Genomic DNA, 14,749 nt, shown 5'->3' with positions numbered 1-14,749 from the left:
TTGAGAAATTGACTATGGGGTTACTGATAAAGCTGGAATTCCTTGACATGGGGGATGTCAGTTAGTTGTCTCGGCCTTATCAATAACATAAAGTTGTCAATACAATCTCTCTACGGAATGTTAGGTGTAGTGGAATGCATGAAGTAAAGTTGGCTTTTATTCTTGAACTGTTAGGGGCCTCCTAGTTCATATGATCTTGGCGGCTTCATTGGCAATAAATAATGCAAATGACATAGCAATGGAACATTTCCAAAAAGCAAAAATACTGTAAAATGGCTGTTACGTATATATTGACGTTTACATATTGTTAATCAACGTATATGATAAATACTTTAATCCTTTAATACGTTTTTTATGGCGACCATTCATAGTAGGTGAGCCAAGTATGAATGGAGATGAGTGTAGGATGAGTGGCACGATCTTGAAGTCTTGTTAGTGACTAAGGCCGACATTCCTTGGATACAGCTGTTAACTAATAGCCAATACAGCGAATGGCAACCAAGGGACCTACAGTTTATAGTTGAATTGGTAACAATTTTTTTTTGCATTGGTATTTATGAATTGGTATAATTATCAGGATAGCACTGCGGGTAGTTGTAGTACTCACTCGTGCGGACGTTAATCCACACCAGGGAGTATCGCATCCACAGTGCATTCCTATAAATATCCACAATTCGTGACCTAGTAGCTGGATTACAGGACGACGCCACCCGTCCCAGTCAAAGGATTATGTGATATTTAAAGGGAATATGACCTTTCTGTCATGACAGTAGCTGCTTAAATTGTATTTTCTCTTTGTACCATATTTTACAGCCAAAATTTCGTGTTATTTTCAATAATATAAAAAATGCGGTGCGCCAAAGTCCGTAATATAGGCAGGTGCAAAAATTTGTCAAGATAGGTACCATTTTAGGCAATGTTTCTAAGTTTGGATTTTATTAGACACAATAAGAACAGATATTTCTACATAAATACTTGATATTTTGTAGAATAATATGTTAAAATGTAGGCAAAAGTGGCGAAAAAGGCACACACCAACCCGTACAATAGATATAAGATAGTTCAATAAGAAATAAGAATTGCTGTGATAAAAGGATTTTCCACTGATTTCGTAATGGAACGTTATATTGCAAAACATGGCATGATAAAGAAGAAAATAAATTTTAAAATCAGAAAATAACATTGCAAATACTTATTTGGTTGAATTCAACTCCCAATAAATATGTGTTGTTTGAAATACAATTTAAAAATGAACAGCTGTTTCATTAAAAAGTATTATTCTCATGGCCAAAATGTAAACAACTCTGTTGAGGGATCTTTTAAGGCTTCTGGGGCCGAGTCCTAAGGGATTTTGCTTAGTTTTTCTTTTGATAACTCATCTACAGACCAAGACCTTTCTTTGGACACCTCTACCAAGTTTCTACGCCCAAACGTTCTCTCAAATTAGTGGGGACAAAGTTTCCAATCAAATATTTAGATTCCCCCATGTTAATCTTATGGGAGAAACGCCAACTTTGATGGCCTGTGGGGCAAAGCCCGAGGATTTTTACTACATGATTTGGTGAAAGGGGGCGTCTACACAAAAGATACTTTATTTTGACACGTCGTTTGTAAAAATCCGTCCATTATTAACGGAGGAGTAGTGTTTTCTAGAAATCGCCTTCACGTATTATATATTGTAGCTATACCGAATGCAAAAATGATTGAATAAGACTTGTATAAAAAGGACTAGTTATATCATGACTATGCAAGTGTTATAATAGTTAGGTTATTCTCTCAAAACGTTGTTAGAATCAATAAATCTCAAACTTATTTGACTGAATCTACCAAATCACATGAATTGATTTCACCATTGAAGAATAGCAAGGATATTAAATTTCCAATCCTTCGCGGCAGCCCAAGTAAATCATCGGTCTTATAAAGTAACATTTGAATTGTGTCCATGAGGTGTGACAAATGGGGATGGGACAAAGGATCGGTGGCAAATATATGTGCTTAACCTCCAGCTTAGACAGCCAATACTGTATTGTAAGTGAGGGATTTATTACAGAAGTTTTGAAAAAGCTGCGTTGGAAACGCGACGGATGAGTCAATATTTGTGTAACGTGACGGTAAAATATCGCCTTGGCGTTTTGGTTTTGTACGTTTCCGATGCTATAAGGTTGGTTTGGTAATAATTATACGTTATTCCTGTTTAAGATTAATTTTGACAGTCTGTTATATTGAAATAATTGTTACAGGATTTTATTAGAAATAGTTTTCACCACACTAAGATGCTGTCAGATGTTTTCGGAATTTTATAATAATACGTTTAATGAGTACGTAGGTTTGCTACTAAAGGGAGGTAATTCAAGAGTGTTTCTTAATACTAATAGCCAAGTATGAAATAAATAAATTTGCTAAAATATATACATAAATAAGCAACTACAACAGTTAACTTATTCTCCATGAATACCATAGGATTTTTAATTTTTGACCAATTCTATGTTTTGAGTGACAAAAATGAGAACGCCTAATTTTTACCCACTAAAACCCCCCATAAGACCCGTTTCCACATTCAGATCATGCTGGTTCGCAAACCCGATCAATAAACGTAGGATTCCATGTTTGTACCAAATTTAATTGAAATTGGATCTTTTTTACTCGAACTATCGTACTAACACATTCATATGCATTCGATCGGAGAGTGTTTTGGCTTATGAGAACATCAAAACGAATTAAGTTTAGTTTCTAAAGTCAGGGCCCAGGCCTGGCCATAAGACCTACAGTAATAGCTTACTCCCCATATAAGAAATACGTTAAAAGGAAAAATTTAAATTATGCACTTGTCTATAGATAATTTATATATCAATAAACTACTTCCAATATTTAGTTTTTCAACTCATACGAGAGAAATAAATCCTGTATAATGCATTTTACTTCGACTTAATAAAAAAAAGGAAAAAAAAAACAGTCTACAACACGTGAGAGAACTGCATTCTTTGTGCAGATACGTATCATGTAAAAGCCTGTTTGGTAAACAACTGTCTCAATTAAATACCTTTTGTTAGTTAGCAACAACCACACTTTAGTTTGAACCTATAATTAAGGCAGACTATTGCATGTTACACACATCCATGTAATCATTACTGATGCTGGTTTGTTGTTCTGGGTCTATTGCTTTTCCGATACCATTACACTAAACGTATAACGTGCGTTTGAAAACATTAAACCATTTGATTGTTTGGACAACAACTCAACTTTACGAAAATATACATTTAAAACATTAATAGTGAGATTATTTAAATATGTTTCAGTGAATTAATTTATCTCTAAAATACTTTATGCAATAAATAAGAACAGTGAAATAGTGTTTTTGGGGGAAAATCAATAGTACTAGATTTTATATTTCATTAATATATATTTTTAATTACTGTAACTTAACTATTGCCTATGTTTATAAGGTATTACTGTAGTTATTTAATTAGAAAACATAAAGCCTGCCATTTAATCCCTTATAAGGTCAATAATTTCATATGAGGTATATCATCAAAGTATAAAAAAAAAAAATGTCCGAAAAGCATTAACAATTAAGTTTTTCTAATATAATATTTGTAACAATGCGACAATTCGCGATTACAGGTGAGATTAGTCCGATTGCCATAATTATACGCTAGTGATTATGACCAAGTGAATATTAAGTTTACTAGTGAATATTAATTTCCAATAACATTAAAATACAAAATAATACGGGAATATAAAAAGGTACGAGGTCATAAATTTAATGATAAATTGGTTTATATTTAGAACTTTTATATTACTAAACATAATTCAATATTAATAATTATTTATGTTAATATTACTACCATGCTTTTGTACGAATGTTTTTGAATTTCAAATAACACAACATGTTTACGAAGACACTTTTAAGTTCATTATGTTTATGAATAAATGATACAAACATTGGCTAATGCACAACATAATGTATATTTATCAACTTCAAAAGTAAATTAAGTTGTGTCACTAAAATATATGTTCGTAAAGGGTTTTGAATTTTCAGTTCACAAGACAAATAAAGTTCTGAGTTGGATATCGTCAACAAACCAGTTTCAATGTTTGGAAAATAAAGTAAACACCGTTGACGTCATTACTCTCGGTTATCCGGCAGCGCCCTTGTTGTGGGAGTCGCTTTGCGCTTATCCGACCACTGAAAGTTGAATGTTACATGTATACCCACCTGAGACAACAATAGACCTTGATATACTGTTTAGGGACAAACCGGTTAGCGAACCATGATACACGATTTTTAGGTGTCTTCGATCCATCGAAAGGTACCATAATAGAACTGAAAGACGAAAATAGAATAGAGGTTTAGGTTTTATGATAATCAGAACCATGGCGTTAGAATAGAAATGAGCTATTTCGGATTGATTATATTTTAAAAATCTGAATAACTTATCAATATTTATTTAGTAACAAGATTTAGAACAATCAAACATTATTTCGTATGAAATTGTGTATTTAAGAGTGAAACTAAATAATAACGTTTTAAAGTAACCCAATACAAAATATCTTTCGTTGTAAAATACAGACTATGACCTTTGACTATCAATACAACCAACAATCAATGCTATGACATTGGGAATGGCATGAACCTATTACCTTTATAAATACATCTGGCTAAAGAAATTGTAAACCACAGAGCATGTATCAATAATTCAGATTAATTTGGGGCATATAATGGAATTACAAGGTACGATGTGTACTGTTTTACAGTAAGCGGTAAAACGATAAAAACATAGAAATTTATGAATCTGACTCAAGTTTAAAAGATGATACAAGTATAAGACATTGTTAGTTGTAGTGCACGTATAGCAAAGAAATACAAAAAATATAGATGTACTGAAATAGTACTAGAATAGTAATTTAATTTAACCTTCAATCTTTATAAGAGGCGAGAAAATGTATACCAAGCTTAAAGGTCAAGATTATTAATCTAACTCCCTTATCAATTTAGCAATCTCTCTTAGTTAATTAAGATTCAGATAAAACAAAACTAGATGTGACTTGAATCGTTGAAATCGCTGCTGACCTGGATCTTCATTGGTCTAAATAATCGTACACACAATGAAAGGATAATAAATAGTACTGTACTCCTTCATACATTTGTAACTCTTATAGATCGGCTGAAGATAAATACAATTTTGTGACTACCCGGATCAAGAGTACGTTTTCATATTTAATTTGCATCTCTCCATACTGTGAAACTATAACAGTTTAACCAAACAAAAATAATTTATTTTAAAACTATTTATATAGAAACACGACCCGCGAACTTATCCTAAAACTAGCTGTAACCCGCGGGCTTTGCCCCGTTTAACTTCTTAATTTTCAAGATTATCTCGTTCGCATGGCTCAATCACGTCCTGGTTGAAGTTTGTTCGCTACGCTCACTCACCTTTAGGTTGGAGCTCGTTCGCTACGCTCACTCACCTTTAGGTTGGAGCTCGTTCGCTGCGCTCACTTGCCTTCAGGTTAGCTCGTTCGCTACGCTAACTCGCCTCCAGGTTGAAGTTCGTTCGCTACGCTCACTCACCTTTTGGTTGCAAATTAGCTGTTGTCATAAATGTAAAAGAAATAATAGTGCTGCACCCTGTTGGTAATCCTTGTAACTTTAATGCTATTGAACATCATAGAACAGAACCAACTTGTTTAATTGAAACAGCTGTTAAGATTCAATAATTCCATTTCTCATAAGGTTAACATTGGAAACTCCAGAGCCACTGGGGCGGAGCCCGAAAGGATTTTTGAAATAAGAATATGCCTATATGTTAATCGGGAATGTGAGCTATCATCATGCCAAATTTCAGCCCAATCCGACCAGTATTTTTCGAGTTTACTTTTCCCATACACACATACAGCAACCACCTCTTTTTTATAATAGTATAGATAGATAGATGATTAAACAACCTACGGTTGCCTCTAAGGCCTTATATCTAAGCACAACTCACATACAACAGTGTGATTAGAAGTCCTTCCTTTACCCAAATACCCATAATCAACGAAATGGTTTGCAAACATGTTATTCACCATAGATAAAACATACTCCCTTAGTTCATTTCTCATCCTAATGGAACAGTTGAAGCAAATTTTATTGTGAGTTTTGTCCGGTGCACTGTAGAGGTCATATTTTGTTTTGTTTCTTGTTATTTCAGTAATTTAATACCCCGTTTAACCAAATAATACAGTATAATCATAAACAATAACTCGTCCCCTTTTACTTAACCAAACCGTAAAGCACAAATCATGAAATTAACCATAAAATAATAGAAACAATATTTTATCGATACTATCGCCCAGTGTTACCGTACATGAACTAGACACAAAAAACGAGCTTCAAAATTTACAATGGGATGAGAAGTTTATGCTTCCACTTTATGGTTCGGACAAACAATGATGTCATTAAAAGATACTAGAACAGCTGACGGGTCGTGTTCGTCTTATGTCATATTTGATGAATTGATGGGAAACTGATGTTATCATGTCTTTAGTTTGACTATACGATACATACTTTTTGTTTCATTGAGTTTTATAAGTAAACGTATACAGTGTTGCAAGGGTATCCATCGTGAATTTTAAAGAGAGTTCAAAACTTTTCAAGACAAACCGAATAATGCAATATCCTTTTACCCGTCAAAGATTACGGTTGTTTAAGGCTAGATGAATAATACTACTATTGGCAATCTACTACATTAAATAGAATGATTGTAAATGTGCCACCATGCCACAGAATGTAATTTACCTACCTTACTCTGGGTAAATTTATCACCAAAAGTAGACCAGGCTATTAAAAATCAATTTTCATGAACTTTTTCGTCTCTTGATTACTATCTGCCTGTGGTTAAATATTAAACTGAAGGATAAGCTGAGATTAAATTATAATTCTTGCTAAAACACGTTGTGAAGAAAGTTGGCCAGTACCAGTGGATATTTAAAGTGAACTTTAGAAATAAATAAAAGCTAGAACGAGAGGGAAGCTCTAGGTAATGAAATTACCTCTGTAGTTACCATTGGCCCTCCGCTAGATCATATTCATATTCTTTATTCATATTTTTGTACAAAGGTGCAATGAACAAACAAGGTTACAATGTATAGTGCCAATAAGATTTAAAATAACCCCCGAACCGTAAGAATAAGTTAAGTAGGATGGGTGAAGAAGGGATATTGAAGGGAAAAGGCACATACGGAAAAGAGTTACAGAGCCCCTTATTAATGCCCTTTATTTAATGTTGGACACTTAACACTATACCGATAATCTATTATTTTCTTGAATTTACCGTAAATTATATTGCGTATAAAATTAAACATGGCAATCAGGACCATCCATTTAGGGCATTATAGTATTTTTACATCCTATTACACTTTCAGCGAAAGAAGATAATTAATTGTAGTTAATAAATTACTTTAATAAAATATTCCTACATTTAGGGAGTGTAATATGGAAGTTAAAAGACGTAAAACTATAACTTTGATAAGCAAGCATATGATTATAACGGAATAATCTGCCAAGAAAAAAAGCTGCTTTGAGAAGTTCACAATTTGTTCGCGGTAAATTCCAAATAATCAGCTGATTTTCCAACCAACAACAAGGGACGAGTCGACAACTTGTCTGACGACCTGAATACCCAATGTTCAAACCTGTCCTATTCAATAGTTTAGTTGCATTGTATTGTAACTTTGCAACGTTGATTCGAACTGTTCAACACTAATCAAGGATGTAATTCTCGTCCTCCAATGTTTCAAATAGCTGTGGCATTTTTTTGTATTTCATTTTCGTAATTGGTAAATCTATTGGCTATTGTTTAGTTTAAAAAACACAATATCAAGATTGTCGTATGCATTTTAGTTAATGAGTTTCTATATATTTCATAAATCATTCATTATCTGATGTTTTCGTCCTCTGGACACAAAAAATATATGTTAGTAAATAATAAAATAATATATGTTGTAAATATATAACTACAGGTTAAGGCTGCCTCCGGGCTACCTAGTTATCACGTGCCTACAGTAATTGGTGATTATTGGGATTTGAACTTGTGCTTTCATGACAGAAACCCTGCGTTCTAAATCCAATGTAGACCTACCTACAATGCCTATTACAAGATTGGTTACTCTCCAAATATCAACATACTATATGACTCTTTTGATGGCTCATCTACAGGCCAACACCTTTCTTTAGACACCCCTACCGAGTTTCTACGCCCAGCCGTTCTCTCAAATTAGCTGTCACAAAGAAAAACAGTTTCAAATGAATATATAGATTGGGGAAACCTTTCGATTAGGGTGTATCATAACTTACAATATATTAAACACAAAGGCTGGCAATGTGTTTGTGCACACGTTTACACACAAGTTTGTGCATATATAAGCTGCAGAAACTTCAACTTTGATAATGGATTTCCTCCAACGCACACTGTTTAACTTTGGATATATTATAGATTTTCCCTGTTTGTATAAGATGCTTTGGGGAAGTGGCCTGAAAGTAAAATACCGTTTAGCTTACAGTTGTAGCTTTGGTTTGTTAAAATAAATTATTTCAAATCAAAACTAATTGTATTATTGTGGCACGCAGTACAAATTAAGCTATAGAATCATGTGACGACGGCCAATGACTTGAGGAACACAACATGTAATATAATTTAAGATTGAAGCACAACTATTTAAACAAATGCATCTATAATAGATATTATATAAAACCTTACTAAACCAAAATTCGAATGTCACAAGGATGAAAATATGTCTTACCTATAGTAAAACAGACAACTCCACTTTCAGAAAATTATTTGACTAAAAAATAAAAATGTTAATAAGACAAAACTACAAAGAAAAAAAATACCAATAATCGGGGTCTTTATAACCATTACTATGTTAAACAATTAATATCAAACATTTAAAAATTATATAAATTAAAATTAGAAAATAAATAAATATCGCCAAAATATTTACCCAAAGCTGTGGTAATCCTGTACGTCTGCAGATGAGAAACAATCAGCTGATCGTATGTAGTTCCCGCCAGACCGCGTGGCCCGCTCGGACTGCCAAGTTGCCAACTGACTGAAGCCTGAGCCACAACTAGTTGGTCTACCCCACACCCCGCCAAGGTTAGGCCGCTGCGACGAGGAATTTGGAATTAAATAGCCATCACTGACCAGTCGCGTTAAACAGGTTGTTATTATTTATATTCTGGATGTTTATTAGTGATGTTGCAGCGACACTAGAGATTTATACATATTTAGTGATGTCACTTGGATCACTGTGAGATACTTCGTAAAAGTAAGGTATTTGGTGCAAATTTGTATTTGAAAGTACAAAAATGCATCAAATAACACTTCTTTGTTTGAATTTAATTTTTGGTGATGGTGAGTTAATGTTGTTCAAAGGTTTATTGCGGACATTTTCCATCACATTGCATATTTTTTTACTGCTGCCCTCTGTAGTGTATTCCAACTTTGGGCGTTTGTGTATTGTTAGTTGTAATGTGTTAGTTAAGTTTTTTTTTCACTTGAGGACGAGATCAGATTCCAGATCCCGAAACGTTGTGTATTGTTTTTTACAATCGTGATCGAAAATGTCCGCAAGAAACCTTTGAACAACAAATAACACTTGTAATAATATATTTACACCTGTGCCGTTTACTCACAAGGTGGCAAATACATATAAAAGATGATAAGTGGTGATCGATTTCGATTAGACTCTTTAATAATCATCAGACCGAAAAGGGAATGTTTCGAATATTGGGTCTGATGATGATTGGAGTCCAATCGAAATTTATTACCACTTAGGCCTACCATATTGTATATATATATCTTCATGTGAGTAAACGGTATAAGTGTAAAAATATCATTACAAGTGTTATTTGACGTATTTTTGTACTTTCAGGTAATTTAATAACACGTAAATGATCAGCATCATCAAGAAGTTATTTAGTTTGTATTTCAAATTAAAGGTAGTAACTGAATTAAGTAACACATCAATATCTTATAAGCAACACTATATCATTTAAGAGGTACTGATGTATGAAGAGTTTTGTGTAATTTTCAAATGAAGTTTATATTACATTGTAAGCTATAAGGATAAAATGTATTATGGATATGTGTTGAAATTAAATTTAGCGTTTAGGTAAACCAATACATTTTGATGTATGATCATACATTAGGCTCCTCATAGAGGAGAGTCATGATATGAGTAAAACATTACAAGACAGAATTGAGTTTAGTTTACGAATTCCACCAAGCTTGCTTTTAGGTCAAGTGGTTTGTTCTATTTAATAATTGTTGCAAGCAAACGTTTCAATAAATTGCCGACTTAAGGGTTTACTGTATAAAGGAAACGTTCTGCCACGTGGGGTAAACTTCAGTGACATTTAGGTTAAGTGAAATGTTACATTGAAGCCAAAGTTACAATGCAAACTACAAGGAAACAAATAAATGTCGATGAGATAGGATGATAATGGAACAGTAGCGTTCATATGACCGGGTTTACGTTTATGTGTTACATTATGACCTCTAAAAGCTCCAATATCTGATTTCATGCAGTCTTCATATGTGTTTCTGAGTTACTCAATGTACGTGATAAAATAAAACCAAACTAATATAAGTTTTGAACTTATATATTGTGTAGTCAAAGTTTACTTTTTAAGGGGGTTTGGTCGAAAATTTTCATGTCTGATTTTTTTTGTTTCTGTTCAATTGTACTAAAAATTAGAGATACAAATATAATAGAACTTTTTTTTAAATTTTGAATACTAAGCGAGATTTGGAGCTTGAAAGTAGTAAATTTTTCATCTTTGGTACCAATTCACAGAGATAATGGGTAATGCGATTCTCACTAAAATTGGCATTCAAGTGAGGAAAAATAAGATAATAATCGCATTACCCATTCTCCCTGTAAATTGGTACCAAAGTTGAAAAAAAATTACTACTTTCAAGCTCCATATCTCGCTTGATATTCAAAATAGAAAATTTTGTCTTATATATTTGTAACTCTAATTTTTGTACAATTGAACAATAAAAAAAATAAGACATACAATTTTTTACAATTTTAGTACTTGAGTTTCGGAACGTTATTACAGAGGCTTTTTCAATAGAAAGATACGTGAGGATTAGATAAATTAATTAAAATAAAAACATTCTGAAGAAAATGAAGTCTGATGAGACTAAGCCATACAATTAAAATATAACAACAAACGAACTGTGGATATATAAGAATTTCGTTAATTAATAAAAAACTATATTTTATTATTTCGCGTTCAAAAATCAACAAAGCATAATTTACACGGCAATAAGCACGATAAAAATAAACATATGTTATCTTGGTACTCTGATAGTATTTTATACGTATACAGTAGTAATATCGGTAACGAATCGTTTTACTAAGATATTAATATTTTACTAGAGAAGGAATATGTTATCATCATAAAACCAGCGCTACAATGAGTTAGTTAGCCTGAGTCCGAGATACAATGGTTTGTTGACATTGTATACGTGATATCAGAGAAACACCTGATAACACTCTATTGTCAGTGGACAAATCCTGACCAACTTTACAGTTACCACATTCAAGTGATAAGACCCTGTTAGCTAAAGTAGATTTTCAAATTTATCCATGACTACCACAAAATCCAATCTAAAATTGCTTAATCGCCATGTGTTATGTTACGTTTGATTGAATAAATTAACACATTTAATTTAATTTAGTAAAACAATTTTTTTTTGTAACCTTTGAGGTGAAGTTAATGACGATGATAATCTAGTATTCACGTAGAATAAAGTTTTATATTTGGATTGTATTAAACTTTTTGACCTCTTACTACAATTTTGTTTGGTGTAACTATCAGTCTTTACTTGGAATTTAGTAATATTTTAGAAATGTATTTAATATTTATTTGTAGATTATTTATTTAGCATTTAAAATTTGCTTAGCATCCTGAAATACTATAATAATATACCGCAACACTCCTACCATTTTGAGGTTTAAATCATTGAAAATATTTTTACAAGAATCGTATTCAAAGATTCATTTAACTGTTATAAATAACACCTTTTGTTTATACATTAGCTAAGCTCAAAAATCAGTACTTTTTAGATAATTCGAAGCCTTAACACCCCTACTGCAGCAAACCTGCCGACTAAGCGAATTTCCATTTGCCTGATTTATCAACATTTATGTTTAACGAGTACCTAGGTTTGCTGCAACAGGGAAACTAATAAAGTTTGTTTTTATTAAAGTATTAATAGCTTAGTATAAAAATAATGAATCTGCCAAGTTCGATCAAAATATATCTAAAAAGAATCAAACTACAACATCTATATATATAATTTTACAATATTCTCCTAAAGAATAACATGGTAATTTTAAATGCATTTTTAAAATTTATTCCGTTACCAATAACCGTACAAAAACACTTTGTTATACTAAATAATTTTTTAAGCTCTTTAAAAAGGTCAGGAGAAAAATTTATTAATTTTGTGTTTTAAGGGTAAAAATGAGAAAACCCAATTTTTAGCCATTAATACATATACAAAGATTTAAACGAATAGTGTTTTTGGCCTCTGGGGGCATCAAAATGATAAAGTAAATCTGTCTCGGGCATGTTCTCAGCATGAGAACTACGATAATAGCTACTTTCCTATAGGGAAATCCGCTAAAAAGAAGAATTTTTCTTCTAATGACGGTAAATTGTTTATATTTTACCACTACAATGATAATGCAGTATTTGTATTTAAGTGATTTGGTGTATTTATTCAAGAGAGCCACAAGGCTATAAACAATGTTTAAATTATGTTGTCAAATGAAATCCAATGCTGTGTTTGAAGTGTGATGGAATTATGGAAGGGGTCTATAGATTTACTGCCGAAGTGCGTACGACACATGTCTTTAGGATGAATCCTTACATGAAATTCTTTCCATTGTTTCGTAAAATGAGGTAACTTACAGTCTCCACCTGAAAATTTATTTCCCTCAGTTAACAAAGACAGGGTTTATTTATACTTGACAAGTTTAGTGATCTTTTTGATATAATAAAACACTATTCAAAGTACTTCTTAACTACCCGTTTTTTGGTTGAAATACGCAGATTAGTTTAAGTTAGTTTAGATTGATAGTGATACACAGTAGGAACAAGGAAGTCGACTTATCCCAACCTTGAAGAGGAAACCAAGTATAGAACATAATGTTTATTATTAAATAACTCGTTACAACAAAATTTATATAAACATCATAAGTTTGCATTACATTAAATAATATATATTTTAATTACCATACAAACTAATGAAATAAGTAGATTCAAACTGACACAGGTTTTGATCATATTATTTAGATTTTTCAGGTGTAGGGAGAAGTAAAATCAGTGATAAACATAAGCATGAAATTATGACACTGACATTGTTTTGTAAAGTTAAACACCACACTGTTGATTTTTTTTTAAATTTAAATATTAATACTTTTTGGAACGAATTTGTATTAACTATCAGTGAAAAAAGTAGACTCTTAGTTTCTAACAGAGAAAATTAGTTAAAACCCCAACTGTAATTACTCGAAATTTATTCTATGTATGCAACAATCCAAGCATGTTTAATGAGATATTATAACCCTAAAGACTATTATAACCAATAACTTGATCCTTTATCCATACTCTCAAAGCTCTACTGGCAAACGAATTTATACACCACATACCTTCACCGTTACAATACACTAAGTTGTATGCAAGTACATGTGTGTGACGTCATATCCTCAGTCAATAACATGACTATCAACTTTTACTGCACAGGGTATTTTAAGACTACTTTGATAGTTCAACCGGTGAATTTAAATTATCCAACAGCACTCTAAGTCTTTTTTCACCAATAGTATGTCCCAATGTTTGCCATAAATAGGATTTGTTGGATAGTAGATAGGCTAAATATTTCGCAGATATACCAAGATGCCATTTTTCTAATTAACTGCTTTTTCTTTAGTTTAAGGTCAACATAAAGATATCCGTTGTAAGGTGAGGTAGCTTTACAATAGATATATAATAATAACTACATAAATGATAAGCATATATACATAGAAAAGTTGCTATACTTCACTTAATGGTGAAAACTACACTAGGCCAAGAAAAGTATTAACCTCCGAAAAAATCCGAAAGTTTTGAAACTTTGCACACCTATTTCTAGGTACCTAGGGATGATTATACCAAAAGTCCCCATAAATACGAAGCGAATGGGGTTTTCGCTAAAATCTTGAGAACCGTTGTCGGAGTTAAAAGTGAATGTGTACCAAATGAAATATCATTTAAATTTTTAACAAAAAATATACTAACAATTTATTTTATCCTAATGGTTGTTGCATATAATAACTATTGGACTATGTTTATTATATTTAGTACTCTTTGACTTCCTTATGAGAATTCAAATGTTTTTGTTTTACATATGGTTTTCTGTTGTTCATTAATTATTCAGTAAATAAGTTTGACCAATTTAGTACATCATAAAAGTTTCTTCCAGTAAAGTATTCTTTTCATTTCATTCTATTTAACTTGTAACAATAGTATTTTATAACAGGTTATGGGTCCAGACACCCTTATATTGTGTGTTACAGGTTTTAAATAGAATAATTTATTGCTTGAGATAAAATCTTTAGTATGGAATTTGTTATGCAGAAAATGGAATTGCTGCATGGAAAGGACAACTGGGATGATTGGAAATATCTCATGCAAATTAGGCTTAAA

General features: G+C 32.1%; 1 protein-coding gene across 4 annotated transcripts in view; it reads right to left on the bottom strand.

Moving 5' to 3' along the window:
* Positions 1–14,749, bottom strand: part of LOC129002853 (gonadotropin-releasing hormone receptor) — a 125,656-nt gene that overhangs the window by 40,087 nt on the left and 70,820 nt on the right. For 3 of the 4 annotated variants that reach the window (XR_008491600.1, XM_054430946.1, XM_054430949.1), the window contains exon 1: positions 8,986–9,061. The exons of the other annotated variant lie outside the window; for it this stretch is intronic. The gene's annotated coding sequence lies outside the window, so the exon portion shown is untranslated. Of the gene's footprint in view, positions 1–8,985; positions 9,062–14,749 lie in introns of those variants that run through there. 4 annotated transcript variants of the gene reach the window in all.

Source organism: Macrosteles quadrilineatus, unplaced genomic scaffold (assembly GCF_028750875.1).
Source record: "Macrosteles quadrilineatus isolate MER2022 unplaced genomic scaffold, UCM_ALF_1.0 Scaffold_9__3_contigs__length_116548681, whole genome shotgun sequence".
Classification (NCBI taxonomy): Eukaryota; Metazoa; Arthropoda; class Insecta; order Hemiptera; family Cicadellidae; genus Macrosteles; species Macrosteles quadrilineatus.
Note: the sequence above shows the minus strand (reverse complement) of the source record. Positions and strands in the feature narration are given on the sequence as shown.